Genomic DNA, 16,254 nt, shown 5'->3' with positions numbered 1-16,254 from the left:
CCAAGAAGAGCCTCACCTGAACACCTGAATCAACTCCCAAAACTTTTCCTTAAGTCTGTTCATACATCTCAGATACTCAAAAGCAAAAACTCAAAAGCAAACAACATTTACCAGAAAGCTGCTATGTAATCAGCACTGTGCTAGCTGCTTTCTGCACGTCACCACATTCCATGCACACAAACTCCAGGCAAAGTGAGTGTTATGATCCTCATTTTACAGATGATGGAATGAAATTTAAGAGATACTAAGTAATATGTCCAAGATCATAGAGGTTGTGGGTGGTGAGATTAGGATTCAAATTTAGGTTTGTCTAATTCTATTAGACTACTGTGGAATGGGAATTAAAATGCTAGATTACAGCCATTCCATGTGTTTAAAGTCCAACTGTGTCCCTTGCCTGTATGGAATAGGGAGTTACAAACAAAAGCAGCCCTTGTGCTCTTCAAATGGTTAAAAACAGAGTTACCAACAGACACAACAATCCACCCACAGGTTTCCACACTCGAGAAAAATAAAACACATTCACACAAAACCTTGTACCCTATTGTACATGGCCACATTTCCACAAAAAGTGGACAAAACCCTGATGTCCATCAGCTGATAAGTGGATAAATAAAAGGTGGTATATCCATACAACAGAGTATTATTTGACAATAAAAAGATGAAGTACTGACACACAACATGAGTGAACCTTGAAAACATTAGGTCAAAGAAGCCACTCAAAAAAACCACCCACTGTATGATTCCATTTAACTTAAATGTCCAGAATAGGCAACTCTAGAAAGACAGAAAGTAGATCAGTGGTTGCCTGTAGCTGTGGATTTTGGGGAGAAATTAGGAACGACTATTGATATCTTTGGGATTTCCTTCTGGGTGATGAAAATGTTGACATAAAACCTTGGCATCTACATCCTCAAGAAGAAATGGGCAGCGTACTCCCTACAGAGAAGAGAAACTGCTGAGCAAATCCAGCTACTGCCGCGGGGAAGAAGAGCTGGTTACCTTCTATCCTTTTCCCTCGAGACCACACAGGTTCTGGTCTGCTATGTCCAGGTGGACTTCTGAATCACTGAAAGAGCTGAAAAGATACCCCTCCCTGGCCAAGGGTGCTGTAAGACCAAAGCTGGTTGAAAAAGTTTGAAAACCACAAACTGGTAGTTTGTTTACCCAATGCTAAACCGCTTGTTTGACATTTTTCATCCAAACTGACCAGTGATTTGAGTATTGTGTAGACAACCACAAAGAACAACGGAACAGTGGGAAAATATTATTGTAAAACTCCTTACTGTTTTATTAACATTTAGAGAATTCCCTGCTTCTACGCAGACTCAGTTCCTTGTGTTTCAATGTGAAGTAAGTTGCCCAAATGGCAAATTTGTCAATATAATTTTTAGTCCCGCAGCCCATCATTGGGTGACAGAAAAACATCATGTTGTGGCAAAGAATCAGTAAGTAGTAACCAAATGTCCCATGATATAGACACCTCACAGCTCTCCATAGATTTTTTTTCCCCCGGGGAGATCTTAGAAGTAGCAGTGCACAGGATGGCAGGTTTGTGAAGGACCAGCTCTCTGGAGATAAGCACACATTTTATCCTGATAATCTTTAGATGTTTATGCCTTAAAAGTTATTCAGTTGCAGTTGCCTTCAAATTAAACACCATTGCTGCAGTGTTTCTGTTGTGATTGTCGGAGGGAAGTGGAGCCAGTGCAATTTGTCCATGTTTTACAAATCACCATCTGGCAGGGATATGGCAACATGTGAAATCTTCACAGGACTCTTGTTTTTCTCCTATCTGCTGGATAACTAAGGAGATCACCAGACTGCTGGGATGCCTGCCAGATGGTAAGCAGGTATGTTTATGAGTTTAAGATTCTTATTTTCTTTCAATGCTTTCACATGCTGTGGGCACAGAGGCATAAAAGTAAAAGGGAAAAAGCAAAAGGGAGCAGATAAGTAAGTGACAGCGTACGATCACTACAAATGTCTTTGAAGTGTCCTGAAATGTGAATTTTCCAACGTCTATGTTGATTAATTTCTACCCAGTAGAAAAATCACCAGTCATGTGGTCACAGGATTTCTTTGTAAATGTTACATTTTTCATTTCTGTACATATAAACAGGTGTACAGTTTCTTCAGTCGTGTTGAGTAGGCATGCCTTACCCAGAGGGTCACAGACGTCATCAACAGACATTTGGTAACGGTCTACCCTGTGCTTGGAACTGGGCTGGCCATTTCAGTGGAATAAAAGTGACGGTCTGTTTAGTTTTATTTTGCTTATTCAAATAGACGATGATAGGCAAAGAAGACCTACCTAACAGAGTCCTAACAATGGAAGTTCACAGCGTTGATTCTGGGAAGTAAGTGGTAATGAGTGGCTTCTGTGAACAGAAAAGAGCATCCTGAACAATTCTGACGGATAATAAGTGAACATCAAAAAAGAGGGAGTGCCTGATATATATTGACGTATAGTTCTTTAAAGTGAGGTTTACATGCCTGCTCGGTACATTCCAGCAACGAGGTACCAGGCAAGTTTCTGCAATTCTCCAAGCTTCAATAAGCTCATCTATCAAAATGGTGATAACAAATCTACCTTTTATGAAGGTAGTGAGATTAGAAATACGAAAAAATGCAAACCGTTAGCAAGTATATAGTTGCTCAATAAATGAAGCTGTTATTAATACTGACATTATCTGGCAAGGGCTCCTTCTAGGTTAAATCCCTAACTGGGGAATTTGCTCACATGAGTTATGTAAATATACACCTAGCCTTATATATTTGTATATTTAGATGCACATAAGACCTACATGCTGTTGTGCACATTTATGCAAATATACACAAATACAAGCATATATGATTAATAGTAGATGTGATCTGTCCAATCACAGGAAACAAAAATGAGTATTTTGACTTAAAGCTCCTATGATCACATTAAGCAAATACTAATAAAAGCTTTTCACGGTTTCCTGAAGCAATACTTTGGGTAAATTACCGAACCTGTCTGTGTCCTTAGCTACAGAAAAGAGGGGGAAAAACCTGCTTCATAGGGTTGTATGAAGATTAAGTGAGATTATTTCTACATAACACATTGTACAATGCCTGGCAGAGAACAATGAATAAATTTTTGCTTCCTTTTCCTTCCTCTTTAATTGCTAAGTTTCCCCCACCTCTAAATTTAGTCTATTTTTGCCCATCCTTACTTGCTTCTCTCAAATGCCTCTACTTCCTTCTGACCCTTCCAACTGTATTTTTATTCCATCGCTCCTTCCACCAGAATAATTTTGTCCTTAATTACACGATTCCTCTGTCTGTTTTTATAATAAATTCCTTCTCATCCACTAGTTTCTTCTCCTTAGCCTAAAATATACTCATTTTCCCCAACCTAAAATAATTTTCTTAAAGAGAAATTACTGAGTAACAGAAGAGACAGAAAGCATAAATAGGACAATGACCACAGAAGAAACTGAAAAGAGTATTAAAGATCCATTTCTAAAAAACGCCAGACACAAGTAGATTTTTTCCCCTCACCCAGGTAGTTTTATATTAGTTCTAACAAAACTAAGTTGAAGAGATTTTTGTTCTTGTTTAAACAGTCTCAAAATATTAAAATGATTAAAAGACTCAAAATTCTTTTGCAGCATTAGCACAAGCCTGATACCAAGTCATGACCAAGACAGTATAGTGTGCATGCACACACACACACACACAACTACAGACCAAACTCATCTGAAACTGAAGAAGCAAAATTCTAGTGAATAGATACCAAGAGTGAATTAAAGAATAATGCAACATAACCACAGGGCGTTCATTGCAATGGTGGAATGCTGATTCAATACAAAAATATCTTCTCAAGTAATGTTTTCCATTTAAAAAGGTAGACAAGTGAGAACCCACAAGCAAATTGTTAAAAGGCTTTGAAAAAAGGCGCCAACCATTCCGGAGCTGTTTAGTGTATGTCAGGAAGAGAAGAAAACCGCCTCCTAAGGGAGCTGATTTGTAATGAACAGCAATCAGGCCCACGGTTCCTGGTAAAATAGTCAAGTTTTCTTTTGCTGACCCAGCTTCCCTTCTTTCTTGCTTCCTTTTTCTTTTCACCAACAGCCACACTGCCTGTGAGCTTGGCCCTGTCCCCGGCCTCTTCCGACTCATCTCCTGCACACTTTTCAACCCACAGCAAACACTTCTGCTCCTACGTTCTTCCAGAAGCTCTCTTCTCACAGGTGACCGATAACCACTTAACTTCCAAGTCCCGTGGCCTCATCGCTGGCCTCATCCTCTGTAACCGCTTTTCAGCATTTAAGCCCATCATAGCAAACCCCTCAGCTCTTGGCCTCCCTCCGCCTGGGAATGCCTCTGGCTTGCCTCTCCTGCCTCTTTGCTTGGCCTTTCTCAGCCCTTACTCCTCATTCTCCTCCACCTGCGCCTTGACATGCGAGATCCTCAGAGTCCATGTTCGCCCCTTTAATTCGTGCCCTGCCTAAAGCATGTAGATCAAAGTGAAAAAGGAAAAGACAGAACCAGGAAACTACTGATAAACAAAGTAAACAGAAGACTGCATTAAACAAACAAATACACACGACTTTCAACTTTTCAGGTTACAGTTTAAGTGAAATAGATTTTTTTTACAACATGGACAATCTCGACTTATATTACCTTCAATATGTTTACTACTATCCTGCTAACTATAAAGAACAGTTTTTAATATTTAACATAATGAATCTTTTTTCTGGTATTACTCAATTGTCTTAAATATTGACATCTATAATGAATTAACCAATTTAAATGAAAAAAATAGGAGTTTTCTAATATTGCATTATCTTGATTTTTAACGCCTTCATAGCTTATTTAACTGAAAGGCAGTTAGTGTTGTTAGAATTACTGGGATGTATCTGAACGTAATTTAGTAGACTTCAGCAGTCATTTATTGAATGTTGGTGGCATGTGAAATGCTGTTGTTACAGTCATCCTGAATGTACAAACTTCAACCAGACGTTACATAAATGAAACTGACTGACTGACTGACTGACTTCAAAACACACAGTCGCAACTTCAAGAAAGTGCTGACGTTTTAATCATGTCAACTCTAAAATAACCTTCTTTCCCTAATTTTTAACCAAATAGTAAAATTAAACAAAAATATCTCAGTGAATTACATAGGTGTCTTTAAAGTCATTACACAGTCGTCAGTCTCTCAATAAAACACTCTTTAGCAAACTAGATCATCTTCCTCCATTCTCTCATCTTCAGGTTACTGCCACATCATTTTCTGCTGCTCTGTTCTCCTCCCCTGCCACTGTAAACTGGGAAGCCACTTCACACATTATTTGTAAATAAAACTCTTCTCCATCCTTTGCTGCTTCTTTTCTTTCCTCTGGTATGCCTATCCCTTAATGTTATACCTTTCGGATAATTTAGGAAGTCAGTGCAACTGTGCTCTCATTTGATAGACGTTCCTCCCTCAAAGAAAATATAAATAAAAATCTCAAACCTGGACAACATAAAATAGGGCATTATTCACTCTACGAAGAGATCCTTAACTTTACAAAAAATTGCCTACACAATCCTTGTAAATAGTGATTTTCTCTAGCGCATGAAAAGCATAACTCAATTAAATAACGTATAGTCAACTTTTCCAAAATCAGATCCATTTTGCAGAGTGGGCTGCAACTTGTTCCCATCAGATTGTTGCACCTCATGCGATGTGGAGTTGAAAATGAGGCACAGCCAGACTTACAGAACACAATTCCTTGACTCCAGCATTAACTTTTCTAGAGCAGTGGATTTCAAACTTTTTTAAAGCCATTGAAATATTCCTCCAATAGAAATCTTACAAGGGCACAATTTGAAAAAGAGAAAAGTAATAGGATTATGTCCTTTCCCTTCCCTTCACTAACTGGCCCCAGGGTTACGTGTTTAAAAACCTACAGCCCTCCTCCGAGTACAGTTTGAAACAATTGTACTAGGCTATTTTCTACTCACTGCTAACGATCTGGCTACCGAAATCGTAATCTTACCATAGACAAGAGTCCCAGCGTGCCCAGCTGGGAGTTCCTTGGGCACTACCCAAGCACATGCCTTGTTCTTTGTTTAAAATGGTACCCAGAACATGGGTCGCACACAACAAATGGTCAATGATGGTAACAATCACAATTTTTAAAATAATGAATAGATAAATCTCCTTGACACAGGAATGGTTTCCTTTTCCCGTGCCAGCTGTTCCGTCTGTGCCAACTCTAACACACACCCCTTCCAGGAATGGCATTCAGCCATCCTGGCAACCAGAATTAGAGCAAAGAAAATATGAAATTTCTCTTCAAAACATAAGTGGAAAGATGAATGCAAAGCCAAGCAAAAAGCACCCAGATTCAACGTGCACATTGTTAAATGTCACTTCATAGTAAGGCACTTTATGAACGTCAAGTGAACATGGACATGTATAAAATCTGAGACTGGGAATAAGTATGACCCATTAAAAAGGATCAGCAAGTAGAGAAAGTGTAGAAGAACACGCAAACTATCAGTCACAACTGTTACTTCCAGGGAGCAAAGGGAGTAGACACTGGGCAAATGGAGGAAGGGAATGGGGAAACATTTTCGTGGGACACATCTTTTATACTTTTTGAATTTTGAACCATGTGACTATATTCAAAACAGCAGTAAGTAAATTGCAATTTTCCCCAAATGAGGATAAAAAGATAATTCCAACAGACTATTCTGAGTATCTTATTAGTATAACAATATGCTGTGTTTTGGCTTGGGGGAAAATTAGTGATGGAGAATGTTTCATCCTAAGATTTAGGCAAAGCAGGTTAATCGGTCAGGAACACTGCTTCTTCTGCTTGCGATAACGCCTTCAAGAAAGAGGCACCTATTGACAGAAGTCAGAGATTCATGTCCTGATGATCAAAGAGAGAGACAAGGAGGCAAGGCTTCCCAACAGCCCAGTTAACTGATAGGGGTCTTCAAGCTACAGGTCAACCGTCCACGGGATATGGAAGGAAAACGACAGTGTCTTGCCTCAAATTAAAAATCAGAGACAGAATTTCACAGCTCTCTCTTTGTAACAAAAAAACAGTACATAGAAAAAGACAAATCTTTGCCACCTTAAATGACCTATACCCTCTTTTCAATACAGTGTTTTCCCCTGTGAACCAGGAACCAGATGTTTTTTGATTGACAGGTCTTGCTCTGAGCATTTAGTCATCAAAAGGGTTCTTAGAAGAGAATCATTAAAACCTGATAAAATTTTCAAAAGTAAAAATTCTTTCAAAATAAATAGACATTTCAGCTAAATGTCAGTATCCCCAAAACATCTTGTCCTATCATTAGATGCAAAGGATACTAAGAGTGAAGAAGCAAGAACAAAATACAATGACACCTAGGAGATACCATGGTTTATTAACCAGGTAAAAAGGCAAGATCTTCTCAGATCATGCTACTGTGAGCTGTTGGAAGGTGGCTGGCACTCCATGAAGCCTGCACTTAACCAACTAACTAAGCAGGTCAGCTTTGCCTCTGGGACCAAGAGCCTACAACACTATGACAGAGAGGGAGGGTGACATTGAAGGTTCTCCATCTTTAACAAGTCGAGGGTCACGTGTGCTGCCACTTTTTCGATCGTTCTTATGCCATTCCTTCCTGGAATGGCTACACAGCAGAGTTACACACTGAAATCAAGTATTCATGTATGAATGCATTTGTCAGTAAAGAACCACACTAATTAGGTGCCTAATTGTGTATGTTGTTGAAATAAATGCTTTACTTTACAACGATCAGTGTGGATAGACTTGTTTCCACCTCTGAGCAGTTCATGGTCCACAAGGGACAGGCCCACTGATAGGAATTCGTGCTCGCACAACCACGGAAAGCAAAAGAGTTGATTTATATTTTGAAAGAAAATGCTACCTTCTAAACAGGTGAATTCTGAAACAGCACAAAATCATTTCAAGCCCTTTTAATTCTACATTTGGAGCTTAAGATTACTTGGCTTTTTTTTCCCCCCCTGAAGTCCAACAATAGTTTTCAGACCTTATAATGCTTAAATTTACAAAATGAATACTGTCATTTTTAGAGAAGATAAATATCCATGGTTGCACTAATTCTCTTTCATGCCATACCTCCTTCATCTGCCCAAAGTAATATTTGGAATAATTCTACACAATTGAATCCCATGACTTTGAGGAGTCTGAGTATGGGTTAAAAATGGGTCATCATTCAGCTGCTGGCACAAATCTTTGTAGGTCCCCCTACTCAAAGAAAGGGGATCAGACATTGTATAAACAGTCCCCAAGAGAGAGAAAGTGAATGGCCTCTCTATTCATTTTACAATGCCTTTTTAGTTAGATAAGTTTAAACTCTTATTTAGAAGAAGAAGTAAGCAAAAGAGAGGTGCATTTTAATCTGTGCTTCCTACTTTCAAGAAGGTAAAAGAAAGAAAAGGCCAGGATACATTGATATCACAATATTATGTTTTAAAATCTCTCTATCTCAGTTTAACAATGCTTTGCATATCATTGAAACTATACAAGTGCTTGTTGAATGACTGAATTAATAAATGTAACTATCAAAAAAAGAATGTTATGAAGACAAAGAAGGTTAAAAGAGAAAAGACACAAAAGATCATGTAAAGAAAGAATTAACAAGATATTATGATGAAGGCAAATGTGGAAATAACAATATTAAGAGAAAAGAGGGGCAAAATAATTTTAAGAACAACTATATTGTGAATAAACATAACTAAAATACCAGAATCATTGTTTTGGATTTTCTCCTGCCTCCGGAGATAATCAGGGACTTACCCCTGCCCTCTTTCCCTCCTAACAAATTGATGTGAACACTTTTGTGTTCACTTACCTAAATTTAAAAAATAAACTATTTTCAAATACAGTGTATTGCACAACTGTAATCTTTTAAAACTATTTTTGAATACAGTGTATTGCACGACTGTAATCTTTTAAAGCTGGTGTTTTAAATTTCACTGCAAATGCAAATCAACTGATATGTACTTTCGTTATTAGTAACTGATCATTTAAAGCAGCAAAACTAAATGGCATCCAAGTGACTGTTAAATGTTTATAAATTGAATTATCTTTAATAAATGCTCAGTAAAATTAACTTTTCTTCATACCACTGCAAAACACAGGCAAAAATGTATTACTGTGTGCAGCTATGGATACCTTTTTATTTCTAATTTTATGTTTTACGTAATTTCAGAAAACAGCATGTAAATATTTCATTTTCGATTACAGGTATTAATAAGATGGCACTCACTGGAATGGCATAATGTAGCCAACAGCAGGGAATAAATCTGCTGGTGTAAAATCTAAAAATTAATAGCAGCCTTAGATGTTCCACAGTCTTTAAATTTTTTATAAAGAGAACGATACACAACATAAGCCTTGTAGTTTTCTTCCATATTCTAAAATGTGCCATTCTTTAAAAGTAAATCCTCTGAGCAGAATTTTTGCATTACGATTGCCACCCCTTTGCAGCTCTGCAAAGCAAGGTAAGATAGCTTAGCATAGCTTTTATCTGCAAGGATTCCCCGAGGCAGTTTCTGTAAAAGGGTTAATGACAGATGTTTCCATTAAATCTGACCTACCTCTTAATTTTGCCATTGCCTGATAATATCCTGGCTTTGTGCTTATTTGCATGGGCAAATGGAGTCACTCCATAACAAGTAACACACCACCCTCATTGAAACAAAAGGTCAGTTCATTTTAAACCGATGTGCACAATATTTTTTGTAGTTGCAGTTGAAAAAAAAAATCCCCTTTTATACAATGCTACTATTTACAAAGAATTAAAAGCTCTGTTTTCTAAACCCCTGGATACAATGTACATCTGAGGCAGAAACAGAGCACCACCCATAGAAATCAATACATCCCCTTGTAGGTAACGCACTAGAAAAATCACTTCCGTCTCTAGGATGTTCCTCCTATTTTTACACTAAATACAACCAGAACACAGTTTATCTTCTTTGCTGAGAAATTAGTTGAAAACTCCAAAATGCTAGAAGCGCTTTCTTGTTTACTGAGTGTTATTACTTTTGCAAAGAAAATAAAAAATCTGTAAATACAGAGAGAATAGTTACTGTCTTCGGTTGGCTAAAAGATACAGGCTTTTTAGCCTTTAGGCTGCCCGTCCAAGTGCTACTGTTTAGAAGTGGTCACACTATTTTACCACATGAAAAGTAAATGACCTTGAACCTTGACCGGGTTGCTGTAATGAGTCCCTTAAAAAATAAGTAAATAAAGGCCGTTTAAATAGCTTTGTATAAGACTCTGTTCAAGCCACTTCTCCTGGTGGGAGGATTAAATAAGGTGAACACAAAATGTCAAGGAGCCGTTCACAATTCCTATGAGGAGATATCTCAAATATATGTTTCCTTTTTGAATAGTCTATAACCAACACTCAAGAAAGACTGCATTATTCTAACTATGCTGTTTCACGTTATTGTAACATTTAAGGAGTTAAAAATTATCACTTGCTAGAGAGGTGTTCTCTCTGTAATTATATACAGTGTTTTATGCATACATATACACATACACTATATGCATATCACATTTCATCTTTATCACTATAGTCTAATCTCTAAGACATTTAAATATTGAAATTCTGGCATTAAATTCCACCTTACTCTGAAAACAGCTCTCCTGTGTGTTCTTGATAGTAAATCCATATTCAAAACACTCTCCTTATACCAAAATCTTTAATTACCTTAAAAGGAAATAGGCTAGATTGGTGGTTAGGAGAGTGATACTTGCTGAAGAGCTAGCTTTCTTCATCTCAGGTAAGTAAGATCCGCATTTAGCACTGAGGCATTGCGAAGCACTGAAACAATTTAGAAAACTACTGTCCTAGTTCAAAGTTTGGTTTTTAGTTGATTTGCTAAAGAAAATTCTATTCTCACCATGCTGCCTTGACTTGATCTGAAAATGAGGCAAACAAGAAAGGACAGCTCCCTAGGAGCCCAGGACGGGGTCCTCCCTGCTGCCCAGCCCCCCACCTAAGGTGGGCTGGGGCATACTTCCTCTGGTGTCTGGTATCTGATTTCCAGCTTCACCCTCAAAGTTGGATTCACCTACAAAGCTCAGGAAAAAGGAATCACATCTCCCCTAATTTCTTATGAATGGTATTTCAAGACACAATGATGATCAAAGTATTAAAAAAAAAGAAGAAAAAAGAAATCAATAAATATTTACAAAATACACAGTATACACGAGGTAGCTCTAAGTGCTGCGAATGATATAACAGGGAAAAATGTGGTTCCCTTTCTGTACAAACTTACAGCTTCATTAAGTAATAATAAAAAAGAGTTAATCATATTAGATTATAAAAATAATATTTGAAATATTAAAAATAATAAATTAAATGCATGGATTTGGCCATGTTGAAGAAACTGGGAATTTTTATCAGGTGATGGTTTGGGTTTATAAATCCAGTGTTTAACCTAGAGTAAATTAGCAAATAAAAGTGAAGTCAGAACAACTGGTGATCTGAATCATAGTTCTGTGGTAATTAAAACTACAAAACAGAACACTGTAACAAGAGCCAGCAATTACAATGTGTTAGGAACTGTGCAAAGCAGTCCACATACACTGATGTCACTTAATCTTCACAGTTACCCTGTGAAGCAGATACAATTATTACCCCCATTTTACAGGTAATGAAGCTAAGGCTTGTAAAGATGACATACTTCCTCAAAGCGCAGTGCTAGGAAGTGACTGGTGGAGCCAGGAATCACACCTAGACAGTCTGACTCTAGCCTTATACACTTACCCTTGATCCCTCTCTTGTGGGTATGTGTGCTTTGGAATCAGACAGATGGGGTTATAATCCACATCCTCCTGTGCAATTGCTAGGACCTGAGGCAAAGTTCTCACATTTGTAAACTAGGAAAAGTAACGCTGTTCTGTTGTTATGGAGATTAATTGTTTTGACCTGCCTGGCATCTTCTCTTAAAAAAGTCCATCTTTTCCTGTAGGAAACAACTCATCCCTCATTCTCAAACCATGCCCTGGCCAAAAAAAAAAAAAAAAAAGCATTTTATCTTCTTAGCCACAAGGATGGGTTCAGGTATGGACCCAATACATGAGCCAAACCAACAGATGACTTATGTGGGACTTTTGATTGAGTTATAAATAAAGAAGCCCTAACTTTTTAATTTTAGGATAAAGGACTGGAGTTGCTTGGGCAGAGGCCATATGCAGAAAGCCTGTCAAAAAAAAGCCAACACAGAGAAAGAGAGCGAATGAGCCCTGGGATTGTCACACCGAACGCTAGGCAGCTCCTGAAATGTCCATTTACGTGAGTCAACAACATGCCCTCCCCTTTTATGTTCAAGCGCATTTCAGTTGGGTTTCTGTCACTCACGACCAAGAGAGCCAAGGCTCACTGATCGCCTCACAGAGACAACGCACATGAAAAACTCAAAAGATGCTTGTAATGGGTAAGTACTCAGCGAACGTTGGATGTTTTCCTTGTGTGTTTAGTTATTACTGCTGTCAGATTTCCATACCAAAAGTGGGACACTTGGATGAAAACCAGGGTTGGGGAAAAAAAAGGAATGACCATGGTTCAGTCTCCCTATAGCAGATGGAATCAAAGAACAGAGGGACAAGTCTTAAAGGGGTCCTAAGTACTAAGCACTAGGGACACCAGAAGTCAGCCTGTGCTGTTCCCAGCCAGCGTCAGCATCCCCGCTGGCCCCCCGGTGTCTCTGCAGCAGCCAGAACCAATTATTGCTGTGCTTCCGCGTTACAGTCATGATGTTCAGTCATATGTCCAAATGGTTATCCAGACAGAAATAACATTTTCTGAAAGCCGAGGCCCCACTTTATTTTGCTACTACTGCAGTGTCAGTGCTAACTTTTGTACAAAACTCTAGAGTTTTTGCAAAAAGCCAAGCAGTCTGGTTCTGAGAACCTCCTTTCATGTCGCCTAAAAGTCTAAGGTCAGTAATTAGGTCCCTAGTAATAACTCAGTCACTTGAGGTTTATACGGTCACCATATACCCATTGCATCCATTCGACAGAAAAGAAACTTTCTCTCTTCTGCTCCCTTCTCTGAACAGGCCTGATAATGTAAGAAGCAGGAATGGTTCCAGAGGAGCTGTTGCGAACCACCGCATCAGCCACGTGAACATTAAAACGCGGCTTGCCAGTCATTACTGTGTAAAGTACCCTCCTGCTCTGTGGAAAATGGTTTCAAATAATTGTTGTGTTCGAACGGGAGTTTTGTTCTTCTTTAAAATAGCAATTTGAGAGAGATAATAAAAAATTTTTAAGATATATTCAAGAAACAAACCAATATTGAAATAGTTGGATCAACTAACTGTCATAAAATGGTACCCTCATATGTGCATAGAGTCATACACCGTAGGCTCCTAGACCCAAGAGGCAGACTCGCATCCTGACAGCGCACATGGCAACCTGACGTGTCACAGCACAAGAAAGGGACAAACATCTGACCTGACCTGCCCAAGCAAAGGAAATTCTTCTCTGACTCTGAAATGCTGTGTTTTCCTCCAGGCCTCTCTACTGCAGAGCTAGTAAGTATCGAGTGGAATCAAGTCTGAAAAGATTTTCACCTTTAGTTTTGACTTCTCCTTCTGGTGTCAGCAAAGTGGGTCTCCAGCACTGTCAGTCTGTGGGCTGTCTATATGATGTACGAAGAACGCAGATGTTTGCCGAAAAGAAACTAACTGGACCACTGATTAAATATCAGTAGCTCTGAATGTTCATGAGTGGCAGAGACCGATGGGTGGATGTGTCACAGTGTCTTACATTCAAGCCAGCAGACTCATACCATTAGTACAGACCAGAGCTCTTCAACTATGGTTTCTCTGTAGAAAAAGTGGAGGGTAGGGCTTTCGGACAGCTTTCTAAAGACAAGGCCCTGAAGAGTTAGAGCCTGCCAGTGGGCCACCCATGGAAAATCCTACTGCATATATGAAGCATCACACTAAGTTGTAGGAAAATAAATGAGCAAAATATCCAGGCTAGCAATTCTTTCAAAGCAGTTTTGAGGCTCAGAAACTGAACAGAGTATCACGAGATGGGAGGCCGCCAGTCTTTTGTGGAGCGGCCCCGGGCAAGTTCTTCTATGTCCCAGTGTCTTCACCTATAGACTGTTGTTACCGCAGCTATTACTGATAATAAAAACATCCTGACAACAACTCCTAGGAACAATATTGTGAGAACTGATGGGGTGTACGGTGACTTAAGGATGAAGGAATAAAGGCACCATGTTACACTATTATAAAGTGCTTTATCAACCAGCATATTACATAATGTGTTACAATGTACCGTGTGCCCATGGAAACATGAAATCATTCATAATTCTTAAGTACTGCCAGATGCGTAGCTATAACAAATTTCAACCCTTACTGAAGAATTCACCCACACACTCGCTTCTCCAACCAGTATTTCCACTGGTAACTGTCAGAATTGAGAAATCATAGAATAGATACTTATTCATGTCTCTGTGGTAATTACATACAGTGTGCTTCATACTTGGGTAGGGAACATGTCTAATTCATAATTTTATAACTAGTGACTTGGCCTGTTCTCGTATACAATTAGTCCTCAGGAAATGTTTATTGAATGAATGAATGAATGAACAAACAGGTAATAGTCAGACACAGTAAATCAAAGAATAAAACTTAGTCATGGCACTGCCTAGACTAAGAAGAGCCTCTAATGCAAGAAACACTCAAGGCGGAGGCGGTCAAAGACTGGCTTCTTCCCAGCAAGTCTATATGTTATTTCCTCGTATTAGTTCATTTGCCACTTGTCATAACTTTCTGGAATGTACAAGTAATCCTATTACAAGAGATCCTTGCCATTCGCAGTGGAGGCATCTGGCTTTACTTAAGGGTGACGAATGATTTCATTTCTCAATGGCTGGGAACATGGTACATGACAACCTTTACGCAGACTGAAGAAACTCTTGAATATTAATAATATACCTGCAACAGGTGAAGAAACACTCTAAATTCTGAACTAATATTACCATAAGGCACACCAAGGTCTTGAAATGGAAAAAACTCAGTCCTTGGAATCATAGCATCTAGCCTCACCCCATACTTGCTCTACATAACCAGAAGTTTTCCATATAACCAGTTTTCTCTGAGCCTCTGTTTTCATCTGTAAAGACAACTACAAACAATTTTTAAAAACTCATGCATCTAGGATCAATGAGGCAATTTAAAAAGTCAAATAATATATAAGTATATAAGTAGTATATTAATGGAAAATGCAACATGATCGCATGACAACTAGCTGTAAAGTGGCAGAGAAGTCTACGGTGTAAGTCAACTGTGAGATCTTCCAGTGCCGGGTTCCTGACTTACTCATCTCTGTGGTTTGTGCACCTAGCACATGGCCTAAACAAATTCACATGAACCACCAATGTCAGTCGCTGAATCGGAGGCACCAACAAGATACGTGCATTCAGTTCTCAGAGAGGCCCTTCCAAGCTCCCCTCTGATAAACTCTCTAATATGGCATTCTTCAGAGTGTGGTCCTCCCACAGCCAACAGTAGATTTGGCTAGTTTGTTTGTTAAAAACACAGGCTCCCAAAATCCATCCAAGGAGACTGTAACACAATATTTCAAGCACCCGAGATAATGCTTATACACACTGGTACAGTAGGCTTGAAATTTACTTCTGAACATCCAGTAGCTGTGCACAAGATCAGCTCCATCAGAGAGGGGATGTGCTCTCAACTCGTCTGTTTTACACATCCAGCTTTTTACAGTTTACTAACTGCTTTCAAATACATGCAATACAGCATTAAAAACAATGAGAAATCGTTAAAAATTTATCGTAATCACAAATGTAAGGTAATGTAATTAAAAAATACAGTTGCATCCATAATAAGTTTAAATGTGGTATTTCCTTGAAACATTATATAGTTATTGTCTTTGTCTCCCTGTGAGACTGTGCTCTACATGGTTCTGGACCTTGCTTTGCTCCCTGCTGTATCCTGACCTCAAAAAGGGCCTGGCACATAATAGACGTTTAATAAATATTTGTTGAACAGAACAATGGCTCTATACACATACACACACACACACACACACACACACACACACAGTCATATATACATATGAGTGACCTTGTTCAGGGTTCATGACGTACTCATGTCTCATGAACCCATGTCTTAGAAGAGTCCTTGGCTTAAAATATATCTTTTAATACATAAGGATGAGTACATATGACAGAGTTAATAGCCCAAGTTCTCTTTCT

The sequence above is a fragment of the Vicugna pacos genome, chromosome 34, assembly GCF_048564905.1.
Source record: "Vicugna pacos chromosome 34, VicPac4, whole genome shotgun sequence".
Taxonomy (NCBI): Eukaryota; Metazoa; Chordata; class Mammalia; order Artiodactyla; family Camelidae; genus Vicugna; species Vicugna pacos.
Note: the sequence above shows the minus strand (reverse complement) of the source record.